The following is a 23,015-nucleotide window of genomic DNA, read 5'->3' on the forward strand; positions in this document are numbered from 1 at the left end:
TAAAAATAGTATCCTGCTAATTGAGTTAGTAAAGCCATGCTCATTGCTGCTTCTGAAAGACTGAGCCACCATCTCCAGGTTCTGCCAACACATTAGATTTTACATTAGTATTGTGGTTCTTTGTGACCTAAAATCTAACATGTTGGCACATTATTATTAATAAAAGTTTTTTTTAAAAAAATTTAAATCCTGCTACAAAAAGTTTGCACACAGGGGAGCGAATGGACCAAATATAAATTATTAAGTTTGCGGCATCTTTAAGGAACCCTAAGAATTACACGAAGAATTTAAGAAGTTGGGATCTGGTACTTTGACACATTGGTCTAAAACTAGGTTTGAAGTAGAGGGAAAGGATGTTGTAAAAAAAAGTTTGAGCCTGTGGTTTAAAATTTAAAGGTTTAAAGTGTTAACAGAATATTTAAAATTGTGCAAGTATTTAAGATTCCAAATTGTAAGTTCCTAATTATCTATTGCTTGTGGAAGTGGTTTTTCATAAAAATAATAATAATGTCTACTAATTTTTTAACGGATAGAAGTATTTCCATTGAATGGTTTTACCTCCACCCCTATAACCATGGCGTAGTAGAAAGAGAATCAAACTTGGATTCTTACAAAACTTTTCTTTCCACAAAGTTGTGCATGTTTCTGTAAAACAAATATGCATCTAAAAATAGTTTCAGATGAATCCAAATTAAGATGATATCTTCTGTTCCTGGGAGTTTTCTCAGAGACTCAATACACAGAATGTAACACAAGCTTCTGTGATTAAAATTCAATCTCCCATTCCCAGAGAGATAATCCCAATTATGGACTTGCCCTTGGTTCTTAAAAAAGAAAAGAAAAAAACTCTCAACAAGAGCTAACAGCTTTGTAAGACCAAGCTCTTTTATAACATTCATCCTCTTTGCCCATATTTTTGTCTCCAAATATTTTTTTGACAGACTGGAAACCATAACTTAGTCTCATTGCTGCTTCTTTTGCTAGTTGAAGGAAAATCCTAACACACCAAATCATGCTAAATGAAAATGTACCGTAGCTTAGGAAGTTTCTGTACCCTTCTATTCATATCCTCTGCTGCTTAATCAACGCATCATGGAACCTCACAATGAAATTATGTAAAATTTGGGAAGTGCCTTTGTCAGGAAGGCCAGCATGGTGTAGTGGTTAGTCTTGGACTAGGACCTGGAATTATATTGGAAAAAAGCCTTGAATGTAATAATAAATAAGGTGAGGAAGATACCTCCTCTGGTTGTGGTTGTTTAAAACTTGGGGGTCCCCACTACTCTCAGTGATACCCTCAAGATAGAGGAAAGAAAAATGTTGGGATCCTGCCCCGAAGTCAATCTATTGTTCTCTTTTCTGCATACCAGGAGAGAATCACCAGGCTCTACAGATTATTTGCAAGGGAGATCCCTAGATCCATATTTTGTGTAGACTGATATAAGTCTTTAAATTGCTAGCCTTTGCCAAGACTGTTGCAGAAACAAATTATATTACCTTCTTATAACAATAGGCACCCAATTTATTTCAGTACCTTATAAAATATGCTTCCTTGAGCTAACTGAATATTGTAAACCCATAATGAACTTTGGGTGGTAACCAATATTGCTTGCAATATTCAATAAGCTTAATCTTATGAGCCATGAAATATCCTGTCTTTGTTTTTGTTCTTTCAGTGATGTAATATGTTAGTTTAGCTATTATAGCAAACTCCCACACTTACTCAATCCACTCACTAATAGATGGTATTGTTATTAATCTCCATTTCTTTGCACATAAGATTCTGGCTGCTGCCAGCATATGAGAAGCCAGTTCCTCATGTTCTTGCTTCATTCAGTAAAAATAACAATGGCTCTAGCAATCCTTCTTCAGTATTACTTTTTCTCCTCCCCGCCTTGAAGAAAAAAAAGCCTCCTCACAGTTCCACCACACGTTGGGGGAGGGGGAACCTCTTTCCTTTTTCTGACATTTCCAACATGTATACAGGTGATTCTGATTGATATTATGTATTTTATAATATACCACCTACTCAGTAGCTTATAACAATTCTCTCTTAACTGGCATATTCAAATAAAATGTATATGCTTTCATCCATAAATTTATCCAAATCTCAAATGGAATATTTGCTCTCAGGCTTTGAGCCCATTTCACCATGTAAATTAATTACCAAAACAACAACAACAACCATCTTAGTGGTTCCTCACTTTAGAACCAAGTGTAGTTGCTAGGTACCTCGGGTTAAGTACTTAATTCGTTCCGGAGATCCGTTCTTAACCTGAAACTGTTCTTAACCTGAAGCACCACTCTAGCTAAAGGGGCCTCCTGCTGCTGCCGGAGCACGATTTCTGTTCTCATCTTGAAGCAAAGTTCTTAACCCGAGGTACTATTTCTGGGTTAGGGGAGTCTGTAACCTGAAGCATATGTAACCTGAGGTATCACTGTACTGGAGGAAATGCATACACAGGTCCCCCCCAAACTAGAGGCATTTAGGCCCTCCGGCAATGATGCATGTGTCAGTTTGCTGCCAGAACTATCATTCCCTACCCCTCAAGCTCCCCACCCACTGTACTTTAATCTTGCACATGTACACAAAGGCTGCCATGGAAAAGTTTGTAAAAAGAGAAAACATAGAAAGAGGCCCGGAGGCACCTCTGCCCCATAATCTCTAGACTATGATTGACGCAGAGAAATGACCTGCCAGTCAACGTGAGCATTCATATACCTGAGACGAGAGAGAGGGAGACCCTCCCCCCACCCCACACACTTACAGAGCCCCACCCTGCAGCAATGCCCTGGCAGGGAATCCATGTTTATGTTTTCACATCCACCATGGAGGCTGTGGAGAGAGACTCCCCACAGAGTGGAGAGGGGGCCCAGGAGAGGAGAACTGGGTGTAGATGCAAAGCAGTTTCTGGTTTGTCGCAGTTGGTCAAACCTGCAAGGACATATGAAGGGCCTGCTGGATCAGGCCAATGGCCCATCTAAGTCCAGTATCCTGCTCTCACAGTGGCCAGGCAGATGCCTGTGGGAAACCTGCAAAGAGGACCTGAGCAAAAGGGCGCTCTTTCCTCCTGGGGTTTCCAGCGACTGTCATTCAGAAACATTACTGCCTCCAATTGTGGAAACAAAATAAAAATAAATTCCTTCCAGTAGCACCTTAGAGACCAACTAAGTTTGTTATTGGTATGAGCTACTGGAAGGAATTTTGTTGTTGTTGTTGTTGTTTTGACTACGGCAGACCAACATGGCTACCTACCTGTAACTCCAATTATGGAGGCAGAGCATAGGTATCATGGCTAACTCCACCTCACGCAAAGCGCACCATTTCCATCTTCAGGTTAAATTGCAATGACAGCATTATTATTTACCTGTACCGTTAGTCTGACCTGAAGTTTTATAGAAAAGCCATCCATGCAGATTCTTGTTGCTGCTGCCAACGATTCCAGGTAGCTTCCATCGAGCCGATCTCCCAAGTTGTCGCTTCCAAGCAGACCACAGGCAGATCCACACCACAGATTTAAAGCATAGCCAATGCACATTTAAAACACATGGCTCCCCCCCACAAAAATACTGGGAACTGTAGTCAGTTAAGGAAGGGTGCTGAAAGTTATAGCTCTGTGAAGGGGAAACTACAGACCCCCAGGTTCTTGGCAGATGTTATGTCCTTTAAATGTGCTTAAAGTTAGCTCTTAAATCAAAAGCTGCAGACACTTTTTGTAACCGGGAGACAGCTTCAGCAGCACCTTAGCAGTGAAATGTTCAGAATTAGGATTCCCATACTGATGCTCCAAATAGTCCTTGTTCACAACAGGTGGGGAATGGACTAAAGTCCAGCCTGCTACACAAGGCACAGACGAAGATGGGAGATTGAACCAGTGTCACATCAGGGCCACTCTTTCTGAATAGCAGCTCACAGTCTCAGCCATAGGTGGTGCTTCCAGATAAGGAATTGGCAACTGTGCTTTCTTTGGACTCAGTGAGTCAATCTCCTGGTCCTTCCCGAGAAACTCCAAAGGAAACATAGAGTTATGTAGGGGCAGCCCAAGATATTTTGTTGCCTGGAGGGCCAGAAAATGACAAAATGACAGCACCTCCTGACCACACAGAGAAACCAACTGGACCATCAGTTGACTCTTAACACTAGTGACAGGATAGCATCCTCTGCTGCAATGCAGGCCAGATTAGGAGGCCTAGGAGAAGTCATGTGGCTGTCAACTGAGCACCTGCAGCCTGAGGTTTGTGTTTGCTTAACTCTGCCAAATGGTAGAGCCGGCCCTGGAGCTCTATAATTTTGCCAGGGTAGTGTTGCCCTGTCCTCTCTGCCCCAACCTTTCTCAGTTGTTTCCTGTCCTGGGGTTACATTACTTGTAGTCATTATCCTCCCTTGACAGCTCCAATGTAGCTGCGTTTCTTCAGAATCTGGGTGACATTAGCATTCCTCTGACCACAGCTGTTTTCTGGCAGATGGGTCCAGACTAAGGAGAGTGGGCTGTCTTCATTCTCAGACCCCAAGGTCAGGTCAGGAAGCTTTTTCTGCTGCGATTCCCCAGATTAGCTGATCCCTAACAACATGTCCAGATCTGCAGCATTAACCCTTGGTTGCCACACGAACACCCGCTAACCCGAGATTGTCTTGAAAGCCTCAACTTTTGCATGAGATGGGGCTCAGAGATGCTATACTGAAAGGAAAAGTACTGTGAAGGGATGGTTAGGGCACAATGATTACCTAGATAACATAGGGAGGGCATTCTTGTGCACCTCCTCCATGTACCATTTTTTACAATAATTATGGCATAATTGGGATACCAAAGGATGTAACTCTTCTTCGATGTGTCCCCATGAACGAGCATCACATAATGTGCTGTACTGGAGGAGGAAAACAGGGGAGGACAGTTCTGGGACTTCTTCTGTGTAGGAGTGGTGATGTCCTCTGCTGGAGTGCCAGAGCAATTGATGCCCTAGCTCTGGCAAGTGAATGGAGTGGTAATGAGTTTTACTATTGTTTGTGCCATATCAGTATAAAGTCAGAAAATAAGGTCATATGGGCACACATGTATACATACCTATGTGTGTATGTTCCTGCATTTTGGGGGTGGGGCTATGGGGGCTACCACGATGAGCTCCTGCATGCCATTTTTTTACCACTACACCACTGATCACAATGGTTAACAGGGAGGGGGAATACCAAGGAGATCTTGGGTTCAATCCCTGGTATGTCTACCTAAGAGAGCAAGAGAAAGGCCTCTGCCTTGGGCCCTGGCAAAGCATTTGTATGGAACCTTTTAGGTTTCCAGGTGCATTGTGACCTGTTTCTTCCAACCTGCAGAGTAGGAAACTTACATGTTTTTGCAGCTGGGGGAACTGACTCTGCAAGACAGTAGCTTGCCACCGAATGCCACCCAAATGAGTCCATGAACTATGAGGCTTTGACACCTGTTTGGGTAGAAGGCCACATCATGAAGAATTTGTATCTGGTATCTGGGTTACGGCCAGAGCTCAGTGGTAGAGCACCTGCCTGGCATGTAGAAGGTCCCAGGTTCAAATCTAGGGTTGTCATATTTCAAGAAGTATAAATCCAGACACAGCTGCCGAGCTTTTTTCCAGTGATCATCGACAGTTGTTAATCAACTCCTAGTGCTGTCTCAATACAGTTGCATGCTTCCATTGTGGGGCGCCATTGAAAACAGCTTCTGCACATCAACCAGGAAATGATCTCTCCAGACAAGGGAACGACTCTTCTTACCTGTGCTGCTGTGATCTGCTGGGTGATGCAGATGCCAATGGGCAGTTGAATGAGCATGCATACTCTGTCCGTTTCCCTCCCACCCTCTGCATGGCGCGGGGTACTGGCAACCCACACTACACCACTGCACTGAGATGGCTGTCCTTTTGAACATTGCCACCACGTGAGCAAAATATCAGCTGCATGTGGGAAGTTCTTCTCAGCTGTGCCACCCCTGCGGGTCACTTGCTGCAAGCCAACTGACAACTAGCACGCTAGCTAACCTTGATGTGTTTCACCCCACACTTGTTAACCCAGACTTTTAGCAACAAAATTACTTGTGCACAAGGATAACCATGATTTTTGTGTGTGCTTAAGGAGGGAATTATATATTAGATCAAAGAGGGGAGAGTTAAAATGAGGAGCAAAAGTGCCACTCTCAAGCAACTGAATAGTGGCACACTTTAAGAATTCTCCGGCAAGAACTCATTTTATGGTCTCAGACAAGTCCTTGGCAGCTTTGTGTCAGACGAGCACAGCAAACAAGATGCATGTCCTGCCATCCAAGTTGGCCATAAATATGTTACAAAGCACAGAGCTGCCTCAATTTTTGAGCATACGTGACATTCTCATTTGTCATGAGCTCTATATAAATAAGCAAATAACTCAGATGCATGGAGAGTTATGTCTGCTGTGTAAATAGTTACTTACATCATAATTGTTTCCTGTTTTATGATAATGAGTATGATAAAAACTGTTCTGATGTTAATACCATTAATTCAGCGGTGGGCAGAAGATACACTGGGATCTACTGGTAGATGTCTGCATAATTTGCAGTAGATGTTTCTGACTCCCAGCTGTCATCCCCCACCCCACCCCGCGCAAATAATTCTGGGCCCTGTGGTTTGTTAAGGGTTGCTGTGAGGAATAAACTACAGTACTCATAATTCTTTGAGGTGGGAAATGTGCTTTAAATGTGCTTTAAAGGTATAGTGTATAGTGTGTATGCAGCCTAGCAAATGATAGTCCACTGCCTTCTGAAACAATCTGTTGGACTACCACACGTGTTGTATCATCAGGACGTTATTCTTATTGTTTAGTCAAAATCCCCTCTCTTCTAATTTGATCCCATTGGTTCAGGCCCTACTCACACCTGAGCAGCAGAAAACAAATTTGCTTCACCATCTTCATCCTTTCAGATATTTGAAGATGGCCATCATATTGACTCATAACTGACTCTTCTCCACGTTAAACATACCCAACTCCTTCAAACTTACCTCAACTGATTTGTTCTGCAAGAATGCATCTCTCAAAGTTATTCCTGGTTCCTTTTCCTTAACTTTGATGCCATGGTGACATTCTCTTTATACTGTGGCTGCAGTAGGACTCCAATGCTCAATGAAGACCAAACTTTGAACCAAACAGATGCCCACTCGGATTGGAGCTCTTAAGTTCTTATGCCAATGGAGGCCTGTGCCATAAGCTCTTTTAGCTCTCCTTCTTGGAAACTCAAGACATAGAAGAAGGCTACGGGTCCCTCACTCCTGATGAGTTTATTGGGGAAGAGACCTTCCCCATCCTCAAGGGTTATTGTGTTTGAAGTAGGAAATGGCTAGGTAGGTTTCTAACAAGGTGAGCACGAGCACCTCTAACAAGGTGGCAGCAAGCATTTGCAGAAGGATGCCCTTAGCAGACTAGGCCAATCTCCACAGCTGTCTTTCCTCAGAACTAGCAGTCCAAAGGCAGGCCAAGGCAGGCCATGCTTGGGATAGAAATGGAGGAGCGAGAGCTCCATTGTCCAGGATTCCTCATTTGTATATGCCTGCTCCAGGACAAGAACCAGAGACTCAAAGAGAGCAAAGCTCCAATGTGTTTACATTCCTCTGCCTGCAAGTACTTTCTCTGTGAAAAGGGAAGGGTGGGGAGAGATGGAAGCCACTTCTGTGGAAAATGATCATTCAGGATAAAAGAACCCCCTGATCTGGGAATGCAGCAGCCTTGTGGTTTTGCGTGCAATTGCAAAATATTTCAGTAGTGGCTGCATACACCGCTTATATCGGTGGAAATTATTCCCCCAATATGGCCAGCCCCACTCTTAAACTAAGTGAAACGCCTGTGTCAGGTGACAGATATAGGCCATCATTTCTTAAGTTGTTGTTGTTAATTCACAAACATGTTACATATAAAAACTACTAGAATGTTGTTGTTTTAATAATGTTGTAACACTTTTTCGAATGCATTGCTTTGGATTTGTTTGCAAACCTGGGCTCCTTCAGGAGGAAGGGCAGTATGTAAATTCATCAATAATAAAATAAGTAAATATGTGTGATATTCAAATTTGCAGTTCAGAGCCTCCCTTCATTTTATCATTTACTTCTTTCTCTATCTAACTAACTAGAGTTATATAATGCTTATTCCACAGAAACTGCCAATTAATTTACATAAAACAACATAAGACATTCATTAAAATATACTGAGAAAACCAAGCATTAAAAACAAGTTGACCATAAAATTTGTAAATAAAATTAGCAGGGGTTTAAAATAAACCCCAAAGTTACATTAAAAACTACATCCTCTAGTTAAAAACAAACAAACCTTAAGTTATAAATTGCCAGACAAAAAAATTCCAAGTTTTAAAAATCATTTTAAAACCCTTCTGTTTTGCCCGTGATTTCATAGGTTTCTATTTGAATGCTGTATTTGAAAGGTTCAAACGAATGTTCAAACTTGATTCATAAGTGAGAAGCTTTATTCAAACTTTTTTGTCTTCTGCTAGTGACTGGACTGTGTCTACAGTTAACACATAAGAAACAGGAGGAGGAAAAACAGACAAGCAGAGAATTGAGATGATTAGATAGCTGAGTGTATCAGCAGGGGGATAGACAGTGACTGGAAATATGAGCATATAACAAGCCAATGAAGAAAACTGGCGGATAAGGAAGAATCAGGAGTTTCCAGGCCAAGGCTGCACTGGATCCCAGGATTTGTCTGTCATCGCTTGAGGGTGATGATAGCTCAAAGGGTTTACAGAAGCTGCAAGACTTGGAGGCAGTGACTAGAGCTGAAACAATAAGCAATCTTGTGTGTGTTTTCTCTATCTCTGTTTAAGCCACTGCAGGAACCCAACCAACTGGCTCTTTGGCTTTTCCATACTGAAAGTTGAATCCACTTGAACGGAGTACTCAGAAGATCACCCAATGTTAACGGTATTTTTCCAGCACGGCAGAGTTAAACCTGATCTGATGTGATAGATAAATAAAATGGCTGGGAATCAGAAGTGAGGAAAGTGCTGTTACACTCATGTCCTGCATGCAAGTTTCCCCATGGCATCTGATTGGCCACAGTGAGAGCAGGTTTCTGGACTAGATGGGCCTTTGGTCTGACGAAGCAGGGCTTTTCTTATGCTTCTATGAAGCTGACGTCTTCCTGGAATCTCCTGATGGAAAAGAACAAGCAATGTTGACTTAAGGGCAAAGAGAAAGGTCAGGATCTATTGCAAACAATTTTCTTTCCCATGCACCTGGAATCAAGGGTCAGAAGACAGGGTGGGGGTTGCATGTTATCCAAATTTTTCTGGGGGGGGGTTCCCTATCTTTTTGAGACAAATACAGTGGTACCTCGGGTTAAGAACTTAATTCATTCTGGAGGTCCGTTCTTAACCTGCAACTGTTCTTAACCTGAAGCACCACTTTAGCTAATGGGGCCTCCCATTGCTGCTGTGCCACCGCCGCACAATTTCTGTTCTCATCCTGAAGCAAAGTTCTTAATCCAAGGTACTATTTCTGGGTTAGCGGAGTCTGTAACCTGAAGCGTCTGTAACCTGAAGCATCTGTAACATGAGGTACCACTGTAAGGAAAAATTGGAGCCAAATTGGTTTCCCCCAGTGTTTCCATTTCTTCACCAGGTCTTCACATGTCTAGTGTGGGTGAAGCAGAGTTTTGATGCACTAAAACTACAGGTGCTTTAATACACTTTAATTGTGCATTTCTAAATTTCCTTGTATATGCCGGAATCTCTGCCGCAAAATACTGACAGACTGGAGGCACCATATGCATTCCTAAAAATATTAATCTGATCCTAAGGTGAGCATTATAACCAAGCACTGCCTTGGATGCACAGACAATAGCAGTTGCTGAAAATTACCCCCACTTTATAAATAGCCAATTCCTCCTTTGTCACAACCTTGCTGCCCAGTCTCCCATGTGAGGTTTGACATAATCTGTGGATGATCCCTGAAAGCACACCCAAATCCTTAAAGAGAGAGCAAGCAAGAGAGGGAGCAGAAAAAACGACCAGGGAAGGAACTGGAGGCAGAAGCTGCAGCTGCCTCGTGTTCGACATCCTTGTTAGTTTCAAAGCTTCAGTGCGGTTCTCTGGCATGAAACCTGCAAACATTAGAGAGACCAATATATGGACTGGGGGGGGGGAATCTCTGAAGGGTCCAGGAGAAAACTGCGGGTTCTTTCAGAAGCTCAGCTGAGGATTCCAGAGCTGGTGTTGGGAAAAGAGATGTCGAGGCCTTACTGAAACCAAGACTGCACATGGTTTATATAGTATTAAAAATAAAATACCCACATCCCCTTGTTTGGGCAGAATCAGCCCAAGCATTTAGTCATCCAGGAATTCAAACAAAAGTAGCCTTGCCCTTCTAGGGGGTCGGGCCGTGGGTGGCCATGTCCATCCTAGGCTCACAAGTCACGCTGGGGTTATTCACAGGCCTCATGACATGGCGTCACCAATTATTTACCAGAAATGTTGGAGCAGGACATGCAAAGGGTTTTGACAATCAGAGGCGTCTGGGGAAATAGCAGTCCCTCTGAGGCTAAGGGATGGGGCCCTCCACAGACTTTGAATATTCCCATTTCTTGGACTGGACACAAGGTATATATTGAGGCCCAGAGGCAACCTGTGGCTTCATTCCCTCAATAGGAACTGGAATGGTGGAAAGCATTTGATGCTAGAGTGATTCCATTGCACAGCACCACGATGTTTTTTATGTGTTGGTGGTTTTTAAATACTCTTATAAACAAATATTAATTTAGAATAAAATAAAATGTATTTTGCTCATTCTGGCTCTGGCACAAAGCTGGCACCATGCTAGTTTGGATGACCCCTAGCTTTGCATTAAAGGATCGGGGAAACACATCATATCTCCAGATCAATGGGTTCCTGCTGAGCTCATGTGTGGAGTTATTTCATCTGGAGATAATAATAATAATAATAATAATAATAATAATAATAATTTATTGTTATTTATACCCCACCTATCTGGGTGGCTTTCAACAGAATATTAAAATGCAATAGTCTATTAAACATTAAACGCTTCCCTAAACATATTCTGATAGCCTACTTTGCCACAAAGAGAACACACTTAGCGATCTTAGGAGCAATGGGAAGCCATCTGCAAGTGAAGATTCCTCATCCTACAGTTACTGCCAGTTCCAGGGGGTCCTTTCGCAAGATGCTCTCAGTAGGCACCCCTCACCTGCTCTTCCTTGCCACTGCTGTCACAGCACATTCCCTTCCTTCCCTGTCTCTCTCTCTGGCCCAATTGGCACCACCAATGGGAGGTTCCTGTTCCACCTCCTCACTCCTCTTATTGCTCACTTGGAAAGGCAAGTGAACAAGCAGTAGAAGCAAAGATATGGGCACAGCAGAGCCAAGAGGCTCTGGGGACTGGCAGTGCCCCCCCCCCAAATGAGCACTTTCTGATGTGTTCAGCAATTCCAATCCCTGATGCAGGCCCTGCCTAAAATTATTCTCCTGAGCAGTGCTGGGGGGGGCACTCTGGCTACCCAATATGAAGAAATACTGCCTGCTGAAAAGTGAAGGAACCCTGCAATTGAGACAGTGCTGGTGTGGAACTGGAAATGCATGAAGGAAACAGATGAATTTCAGCCTCCCTCCCCTCTCCCCCCAGCCCAGTCTCATATTCCCTTATGGGTGGGGGGTGGGACTGCATTGTGTGCTGTTGCCACTGCATGGAGGTTGACAAGTCTGAGTGCCGCTTGGCTCTGGAGAAGCCTGTTCCTGTGTTTTCAGAAAACAAAGAGGTGTAGCATGACCCAGGAAACCTGGTGAGATCCCATGAGATAAACTCCTGCAGGAATACAAAAGCACTGACATGTCCCTCCCTCCGAGGCTGCCACATTCCCACAAACACAGCAATGCTTTGCTGGCAGGAAAGTGCAGTCCATGTTCCCAAAAGCCAAGCACTAGTTATCTCCACAAACACCTGCCATGCACTGCCTAGATGCCAAACTGATCCTTGACATTCATCTCTAGTCAGGAGGTTTGCTATGTCTGGATTTTTTTTTTTTAAATTCCCAGCACGAGCTGAGAGCCTCAGAACATGTGAAGAGTTCCTTTCCTTAATAAAAAGAAACCTGATTGTTTGAGTGGACCAGGTGTGTGCAATGAGGTTTCTCAGCAGAGGGGAGAATGCACAAAATACTTTAAAGACCGAAAATTATTGACACCATCAATAGAAATGTATAAAACCTATAAGCACAATATTTGGCAGAGTGTTTTACACATTGCAGACTATAGCTTGCCTTCCAGTCCTTCAGCCATATTCACAGGATAAAATGTGGTAGTTAAGCACTTTTCTGACTCCCAATGGTTTGGACGAGTGAATAAAAAACACAGGCTAAAATCCCTCCCATTTAAATACATGGGATTAGAAAGTGCTTATCTTTGACTAGGTTATCCTCAAAGATGTAGAACTAAATGATTAACAAAGCTATAATTATGGTAGTCAAATTGGAAAAGGAAGGAACTTTTGCAAGTTAAGGATTTGTTTAGGCCAATTCATGTTTCGGAGAAATTGTCTTCTGAAACACCCTAGAATCATGGTTTTACAATATCACAGCACTGGAGAATGGGAAGGTACATGTAACAATTACCGTAAACAATTTATTTTTTAAGCTATGTTCCTGCTCAGTCTGCTGCCCAAATGCTAAGTATTTCTGGGCAACTCCAAAAACCCTGTCCTTCCTTCTTAGGGTTCTTTATCTTCACCCCAAATTTGGACCTAGATAGACTTTCAAATAGAAGATGCCTTCAAATAGAGACAGCCCTCTATAAAGTAGGACACATAGCCTACTGCGCGTGTGTGAAACAAAAAGAGGTTGACAATTTGGAAGATGAGAGTCGGCTGAAGGTCTCTCTGGGGACCTTATGGAGAGTAGAAGCTTCTGCCTTGAAGGAGCCCCTCTTTGCCTTCACTTATGCTTGTTGGTTTCTAAACAAATCAATTGTTACAAGCAGGGCTTTTTTCAGCCATAGCTCAGCTCTGGCATCTCTCAGGTGGATGCCATTGTCATTCTAAGAGAACAAAAAAGAAGTTCATCGTGAGCTCTGGCACCTCTTTTTTTTTTTTTTTAGAAGATTAGCACTGATTACAAGCACATCTTAATTCTCCAATGCTGTCTTCCATCCAATGGGAAATTACCCCAGTAGCCCTGCCCCTAGAACTTCTCACCAGATGGGAAAGTGGGGCACATGTAACAATAGGCATGGTAGCCATGAGCCTAACTGATGGGTGTAGGACTGTGAATCCTTCACAAGCTTTGCCTGAGATCCTGGTGGGAGAGGATGAGCCAGATGGTGAGTGTCTGACATCTCTCCCATGTCCCCTAATAAAATCACGTCACAAATACTCGGGAAAGATCTCAGTAAACACCAGAAGAAAAATGAAACCATGAACCATAAGCAGGATGGGGACTGTAAATAACAGACCAGGCCAAAGAAAACAAGCAACAACTGTTTGGGAGATAATGTCAAGATTATTGAGGGAAGGGACCCACCAGCTGTCTGGGAGGCGGCCCAGTGCACACACACACCCCTGACTGCTCTGCATCACACATGGATTCTGAAGAGCACATTCTGGAAGATGCTTGACTGGTTAGCTACAAACTGAACTGCTGCTTCCAAGAACACCTTCCCTTCAGGGACCATGCATAGGTGCTTCTGAAGCTCTCCCCCGACCAACCATTATACAGTGGTACCTCTGGTTACAAACTTAATTCATTCCGGAGGTCCGTTCTTAACCTGTTCTCATCCTGAGGTAAAGTTCTTAACCCGAGGTACTACTTCTGGTTTAGTGGAGTCTGTAACCCAAAGTGTTTGTAACCCGAAGTGTTTGGAACCCAAGGTATCACTGTACCCTACACAGGCTGTTTTTATGAGATTGCAAAGAGGAAACATGATCGTTCCACCATGCTGAGCTGTTAGAGCTGCAATCCATGTGCAAACTTTGTAGGGAGAAGAATATGGGAACATGACGACCTTAGTACTTGGAGATAATTCAAAACATGTTTTAAGATCTATTGTTGTTCTCCATAATAATAGACTTGCTGAGAGTAGAAGGGGCTATCTCATTGCATGTAAAGCACAGCATATTTCTGTTAATTCTTGGATTGCCACCATTTGTCACAACTGTTTGGAAGAACTACTTTGAAACTAGCCCTCTCCAGATGTCCTTTTCTAAACATGTAAAGGAGTCAGTGGGAACGTTTGGAGTTAGCCCCACCTCTTTGATGATGGTGATGATGATGATGACGACGACGCACATGCCAGCAATGCTCCACAGTCAATGCAATATAGGCTTGATCAGAACAAGGCCACTTCAATATGTGTAGGGCTTTCTCCATTGAGACAGAAACCCTAACCAGTTAGGGTTCACATTCTCATGTTAGAAACCCTACATGTGTAGAAGATGTCCAGCTTCAGGCTAAGTCAACCACACACCTTTCATTTTTATGCTTTTAAACTTTTATTAAATTTTATTTTATTTTTATTGTTGTAAGTCTTCCTGGGTGATTCCAATGCATTAAGAAAGAAAGGGGTATCCTAAATAAGTAGCTAGAAAATTGAGAAGCTTGCTTCAAAACACATCCTCAGTTCTCTGATGGAGAAGCATCAGAAAAGCAAAATATTCTTACCTTTTTTCTGAATGTGAATCTTTCAGAGAACTGTAGGTAGGACCAGGGAGTCATCTTTTCCTAAAACATGGATGATGCACAAGTCCTCTGGAACTCTTTGGTCCACATCCCTCTTTCTGCACTGGGGAATGAGGAATGAAGAAGCCTGCCTTAGGAAGGGACTGATCTAGCCCAAGTGAATTAGTTCTGTGTCTATCCTGCCCTTCATCTAAGGAGTTTGAGGCAGCAAAGTCACCAATGAGAGCCTAATCGGTGAGTAGGGAATTAAACCTGGGCCTACCCAATCATTTATTTGACATCCTGATCACTAAACTAGTTTAGATGTCCTCTGTTCTCCTCTCATTCTGTGATTTGATGTTTTTTATTAACTAAATCAAGTATTCATGATAAATAAGGATCTTCTGCAGACTCTATCACAACGTTGGTCATTACCCACATTCTGTGTAACAAATAGACCACCTTGTAGCTATTAATATTCAGGCAAGCGTGGCAATATAATCTCCATTAACAACACAGGGAGATAGGCAATGAAATTGCCTCTTAGATGTACAAGCATGAAATTCCAGAGGAGAAGAAGATAAAGAAACAAGTGTCAATGTAATTATGAAGAAGACCTCCAACTAATGGCTGTGAAGGGCACATTAGCAGTACACAATGAGGAAGCGGAGGGTGCCAAGGGGCTTTCTATAGCCCTAGTCATTTGGTACATTAAATGTATGTCTCTCCAGTGGTTAGAGTAACAGAAAGATGCCAAGAAGCAGAAAATCCCAAACACAATGAGAATTTGAACTGAATACACTATCAGGGCTGGCGTTTGTTTGGTTTGCTTGTTTACTCTTCATTGTATCATACAGCAAAGCAGTATACCTGGTGAAAAGTTCTACAGTTCATTAGCAAAAGAAGAAGAAAAACACTCTCTGATGTGAGTTTCATATTTTTCAAAGTATTTGAAACAAGTTGTTTTTGTTAAAAACAACATGACTGAATTTGTTTAAAACCAGCCAAATGGGAATGTTAAAGGCTGCCTACACAATATACCTTTAAAGTACATTCAAAACACACTCTTTCCCCCAAAGAATCCTGAGCGCTACAGTTTACCTCTCATAGAGTTACAATTCCCAGCAGCTCTTTAAATAACTACAGTCACCAGAGTTTTTTGAGGAATGTCTCAAATGTGCTTTAAAAGTATAGTATGTACCCAGCCAGAGTTAGGCCCAGTGGCGTAGCGTGGGGGGTGCAGGGGGGGCCGGCCGCACCGGGCGCAACATCTGGGGTTAGGGCAAATCCACGGGTTAGGGGGCGCAAATCCACGATCAAAAACAAGAACAGAGAGAAAGGAAGGAAGGAAATTTTAAGACAAATAATGGACAATGAACAAAAGCTAATTAACAAACCGAATAATTTGAAAATAAAGCAGAATATTAAAGCCCTGCAGACGCAATTTGCAATGATTATAAACAAAGAGGTGGAATGGAACATTAAAAGGCTGAGACAAAGAAATTTTGAGTTTGCTAATAAGTCAGGCAGATGGCTTGCATGGCAAATCAAGAAAAGAAAGGAACAAGGTACAATTAACAAAATTATTGTGGATGGAGAAGAAGTGGAAAATCCAAAAGGCATTAGGAAAGGATTCTTGGACTTTTATAATAATTTATATAATAACAGAGAAAAAAATAATATGAAGAAAATCGAGAGATTTTTAAGAGAGAAAAAGGTGCAAAAGATCCCGACAGAAAAGAAAGACAGACTGAACGCTCCGATCGAAAACGAGGAAATAATTGAGATTATAAAAGAGCTGAAAAAAGGGAAGGCACCAGGACCGGATGGTTTTACATCTAGTTACTATAAAGAATTGAGGCACACCTTGACGGTACCATTGAAGGAAGTGATGAATAATATTTTAAAACAACAAGATATTCCTGAAACATGGAAAGAAGCCTTTATTACACTCATTCCCAAGCAAGATTCGGACTTGACACAAGTGAAGAACTATAGGCCGATTTCTCTGCTGAATACAGACTATAAGATATTCTCTGGAATATTAGCAAAAAGATTAAAAAAGATCCTGCAGGAAGTTATCCATGCAGATCAAGCAGGTTTCCTTCCAGGCAGACAGATGAAAGACAATGTTAGGAATATAATAAATATATTGGAATACCTGTCTGCCAGGAATGAGAAACAAGCTATATTAATGTTTGTGGATGCAGAGAAGGCTTTTGATAACATATCGTGGGAATTTATGTTAAAAAATTTGGAAATGATGGAAGTTGGAAATGACTTTTACAACGGAATAAGGGCAATTTACTCAGAACAAAGAGCTAAATTGATTGTAAATAATATATTGACAGAAGAAGTTAAGATACGAAAAGGTACCAGACAGGGATGTCCTCTATCACCACTGTTATTTATAACGGTCCTGGAGGTCCTTTTGTGTTCAATCAGGAATAATGAAATAATAAAAGGAGTGACAGTCGGTCGGTCAAAATGAATATAAAGTTAAAGCCTTTGCCGATGATCTAGTAATAACGATTGAAGACCCAAAAAATAGTTTAAATGAGGTATTAAATGAGATTGACCAATTTGGCAGACTGGCTGGATTTATGTTAAATAAGAGAAAAACCAAAATAATGGCTAAGAATATGGATCAGAGGCTGATAGAAGAAATGCAAAGAGATTCAGGGATTGAAGTGGCCAAAAAGATAAAATATTTGGGAATTTGGTTGACCCCCAAAAATATCGATTTATATCAGAACAACTATATACCGGTGTGGAACGGAATTAAGAAAGATTTAGAAACGTGGAACAGATTGAAACTTTCTTTTTGGGGCAGAATATCAACGATCAAAATGTGTGTGCTACCAAAGATGTTATTTTTGTTTCAAATGATCCCTATAATCAGGGGAACAAGCGTGTTCAAAGAGTGGCAAAGAATGATTTCAAGATATATCTGGCAGGGCAAAAAGCCAAGAATACAATTTAAGCTTTTAACAGATGCTAAGGAAAGAGGCGGTTTTGCCCTGCCAGACCTGAAACTATATTATGAAGCGTCTTGTCTCTGTTGGTTAAGGGAGTGGATAAAATTAAAAAATAACAAATTATTAGATCTAGAAGGTTTTGATAATAGATTTGGTTGGCACGCCTATTTATGGTTGGAGAAGAAGAAAAGTCACAAAGGTTTTGATAATCATATCTTTAGTGGCTCCATAATGGAAATATGGGAGAGGTATAAAAATATATTAGAACCCAAAGTTCCACACTGGTTGTCACCACTAGAGGTAATGAGTGTAAAGAAAATCAATATGAGAGAGAACTGGATAACTTATGGAGAGCTAGTAACTAAAGAAGGGGGGAAATGGAAAATGAAGCCATATGAACAAGTAAAAGAGCATGTTTACGATTGGTTACACTATCTTCAAGTAAACGAAAGGTTCAAAAAGGACCTTAAAGAGAGGGGATATACAGAGAAAGAATCGAAATTTCAAACAGAAATAATTGACAATGATGTTAAGACAATGTCAAAAATGTATAAAATACTTTTGGAATGGCAAACAAAGGATGAGGAGATAAAGTCGGTTATGATACACTGGGCCAGAGATTTTGGTTATAATATACAATTGGAGGATTGGGAAAAGGTATGGAATGAAAATATGAAATTTACTGCATCTACGACGTTAAAGGAGAATGTTATGAAAATGGTATATAGATGGTACATTACACCTGTAAAGTTAGCAAAAATGTATAAGACATGTAATAAGTGCTGGAAATGTAAAGAAAAAGAAGGTTCATTTTTTCATATGTGGTGGGAATGTAAGAAGGTAAAGGGTTTCTGGGAAATGATTTACAATGAATTGAAAAAGATGTTTAAATACACATTTGTTAAAAAACCAGAAGCCTTTCTGCTAGGAATAACAGGAAGAGAGATAAATAGAAGTGATTATAAACTTTTTCAGTATGCAGTAACAGCGGCAAGAATACTGATGGCCCAAAAATGGAAACAAGAGGAACTACCGACATTGAATGAGTGGAGAATGAAACTTATGGACTATGCAGAATTGGATAAAATGACTGGGAAAATTAGATATCAGAAAGATCACAAATTCATCGAGGACTGGGGAAAGTTTACAGATTATCTGAAAACCATATGTGACGAACAGATAACGCTAGTGGGTTTTAAGGAGACTTTGTGAGAATACAAGGTATATTGTAAAAAAGAAATAGATATGGAAGGTTAATATTAAATTGGCAATATCATACAGAAAATGCGGGAAGATAAGAAAAATGGATGATTGAGGGAGGTGCCGATGGAAGTTCAAAAAACAGTAAATATGTAATTATGGTTGCACGAATTATTTGTAAAAGGAAAACTTAATAAAAATTTATTTTAAAAAAAATCCACGGGTTAGGGGGGCGCAAATCCACGGGTTAGGGGGCACAAATTACTTGCCTTGCCCCGGGTGCTGACAACCCACGCTACACCACTGGTTAGGCCTGACTTTGCACATTGTTAAGACTGTCACTGATGCTGATGGCATGAATAAGTGGTCATTCCTTAAAGCCCAGTCTAAATGATATATTTTCACTAATCCGAAAATATCTGAAGGAACAGCTTACTATCCTTATAGAAACTGAGACAAATGTGGCCTTCAGCACATCCTTCTCCAAAAGATGGTGCCAGCAAGGAGGGAGAGAGCATCTGAACATCTCATACAAACACACACACACTTCTCCATCCATTGTTCAGGCAACCATTGTCACTGTCCAAGGACATTCCAGCCAGGCAAAAGCACTCAAGGAGGCTGCAGAGCAGGAGTGCAGCCTGGGGAGAGAGTGTGGCTTTGAGAGAGTCCTGAGGGCCAGACATCAGATCTAAGGTTCCACAGCCCTGTACTCAGCAGCTTATTTTACAGTTTAGGCCAGGGGTCAGCAAACTTTTTCAGCAGGGGGCCGGTCCACTGTCCCTCAGACCTTGTGGGGGGCTGGACTATATTTGGGGCGGGAGGGGAGAATGAATTCCTATGCCCCACAAATAACCCAGAGATGCATTCTAAATAAAAGCACACATTCTGCTCATGTAAAAACACCAGGCAGGCCCCACAAATAACCCAGAGATGCATTTTAAATAAAGGGACACATTCTACTCATGTAAAAACACGCTGATTCCCAGACCGTCTGCGGGCCAGATTTAGGAGGTGATTGGGCCAAATCCGGCCCCCGGGCCTCAGTTTGCCTACCCATGGTTTAGGCAGCTTCCTATTCACCTTGCCTGAAGCCTCTTTTGACTTTGGCAGAGCAAGCCCAGGCTCTTAATGCAGGGCCTGCATCTCCATCGGCTGAGTGACTCAGTCTCATTCCGAGAGCTTCACTCAGCGCTCCTCAGCCTCCTTGAAGGAAACACCCATGTCTTCCCTTTGTCTGACCAGACGGAGATGCTGCATTTGGCCAATTGCTGGCAGAGATTGACAAGAGAATGTCAGCAAGCCCAACTTTTCATTCAGCCACAGGAGAGAGGCCCCCAGGCTATCATCCCAGACAAGCAGAGTCATGCCCTGCTCCTACCACAAAGTGGGAACACTCTGCTCACTGGCATATATATATATATATATATATATATATATATATATATATATACACCATGCTCGGAGGAATATCCCTGCCTACCATTCAGGGGAGAAGACACACCCTTTCCATTGGCAACCTAGATCATTCAGAGGGGGGAAGCTGGGCAAGGGGGAAGTGGTTGAAAATAGCAGCTCTACCTCTCAGAACTTCACTATTCAAACTCTCCCATGTTAACGGCATGAAGGGACAGAGGAGAAAGCAGAGGAAAAATCCCAAACTGCTATGAATCTGAACTCTGACACATCTGATTTCAACTTGGGGAATGGAATAACAGAGGCTGCACACAGCAGAAGTTAAAATATCATCCTGGATAGCAAAGCAATTTGTGAAGAAGAAGTGGTTGTTGAGAGGTGTCTAGTGGGCATTGGAAAGGACAAATACCAGGTATGTTTCATTCAGATCAGACCTATGAACCCCTGGGGAACATGGAAACAAACAGGAAACAAGGCCTACAGTATTTTAAAAACAAACTGTATTTTTAAAACCAGAATGAATGTGGAAACAGCTCTGTACAAACAGTGAATTCTTGCACAGATTCAAAGGTGGAAAGTTGGTAGATAGCCATTGACTGAACAAGATGCAGATGACTAGCTTGTTTAGGAAGCATCTGCTAAGCAAGAACACTGTAGCATGGGATTAAATTAAATGTTCAGATGCCTGACAGATGAGACACTAGAGACAGGCATCATACACACAGGTAGGGATATAAGAAGCTGCTGTTTTCTGTTCTGTCTGAATTCATCTCATGAAGCACTGTTTCTATTCCACTGCAGTTCATCTTCCACCACAAATGACATTATTCATCTCCCTGTCCACAGCAGTGAAATTTTGTAACCTATGTAAATTACATAACTTATTTAATTTACATTGCTCTTGCATTCTTCCACCCCATTCATTTCAATGCAAAGGAAATGCAATGCAAATAGAGGGGCATAATAAATTGTATATATAATTTGCAGACTGAAAGCAATAGCAGCAGCTAGTCGTGATCATATTTTCTGGATTGATTTCCATTCCGGACATAGGACAAAGAAGTGAACACCAGCAATTTCCACCCCTGTTTTCATCGGAATTCTCTGACATCCCTAACCACAGATGCATGCAAGTGTCAGAGATGCAACTGTTATGCTCTTAGCCTACTCAAGGTGAGATAGTATAATCATTTATCATTACACAGAAAGACATTGGCAGGTGCAGGGAAATTCAAAATGAGCCAGAAGGCAGGATGGGAAAAGCAGAGGTAAGGAGCTTCTCCATATGCTGTTGGAATACAATCCCCATCACCCCTAACCATTGACCATGCCAGCTGGAGCTGATGGGAGCTGGAGTTCAACAACAACAGGTGGACCACAAGTTCCCCATCCCTGACTGAACTCAGTTGGATTGTGACGTAAACATGCACACAACTGGGCTATTAGGCAGATAAATATTTAGTAGAATGAAACTGAATTCAGTGAGTGAATCACAGAAGGTTGGCCTCTAAAGAGAAGGTCTGTAAATCTGAGATTGCCAAATCAGACTCTGGTTCCAGGAACCGACAGTTCTGTTAGTCTCTGTGAAGATATATAGTGAAGTAAAACAAAGGGCATGCCCATAAATATTCATTCTTAAACTGACAGGGCTGTATGGAGGGAGGAAATCATTCTGACTGCCATTCACCAGAGTCTTGAGTATTAAAGTTATACGTTTAATCTACTTAAAATGTTGTGTTTGAATGCATTGTATTTAAAATGCTATAATGGAAGTTTACCTTAGGCCAGGCATGGCCACTGGTGGAGGAAGAGGAGTGCGGGGGGAGCGTACCGCCCCCGACAGCGCAACCCCGGTGAGGTGCCATCACGGCTGCCCCCATCCCGTGCTGGGTGCCATGCCCCCAGGATGCATGCCAGCCCCACCTCCGCCTGCTCTCCACCCCCCGGTCCCAGAGCATGAAGCTCCGCCACTGGGCATGGCCAAACTTGGCCCTCCAGATGTTTTGGGACTACAGTTCCCATCATCCCTGACCACTAGTCCTGTTAGCTAGGGATCATGGGAATTGTCATCCCAAAACATCTGGAGGGCCAAGTTTGGCCATGCCTGCCTTAGGCAAATAGGTTCCACTCTGGCAAATGCCAGAGTGCGCTCACAGCAGAAAGCTTGAGAAACTGTGTGTGTGGTTGCTTGGAGATGGCAGGTAGAAGCAGTGGGTTGCAGAGATGTTCTGCAATGATGAACAAGCTTAGGATTTCCCTCTGGGACCAGAAAGAGGGAAATTTACTGAACCTCATAAAGGACAACCTCATTGCTTTCTTGCTGTGGATTGCTTTGTTATTTCGTAACATGTATCATATTGTAAATAGTATTTAAGACTGTTTTGCAGTAAAGCTTGGAAGCACATTCTTGCAGTGAAAAGAATTCCAGATCAGGGATTTCACTGAACAACTCTAACACTGAACAGCTACCGTGAGTGCTCATCATTCCAGAGGCCCAGCAGAATTTCATTCTACTCACCTGCCAGATCCCAATGGCTGGAGAAAGAAAAGAACTGAGCTGGTTCTGCTCATTGTACCTGAACAGAGGTGAGGAACTTCAATCCTGGGGGCCAGATGTGACCCTCCACACCTTTCTATCTGGCTCTTGAGGCTCAAACTCCACCTGAGACACATCACCTCTATCCAGGCATCATCCCTCACCAGCCCTACTTTTTGCCTGACTAAAATGTCCCCTTGAACTCTGATGATGCCTCTTG

The sequence above is a fragment of the Podarcis raffonei genome, chromosome 5 (assembly GCF_027172205.1).
Source record: "Podarcis raffonei isolate rPodRaf1 chromosome 5, rPodRaf1.pri, whole genome shotgun sequence".
NCBI classification, from domain to species: Eukaryota; Metazoa; Chordata; class Lepidosauria; order Squamata; family Lacertidae; genus Podarcis; species Podarcis raffonei.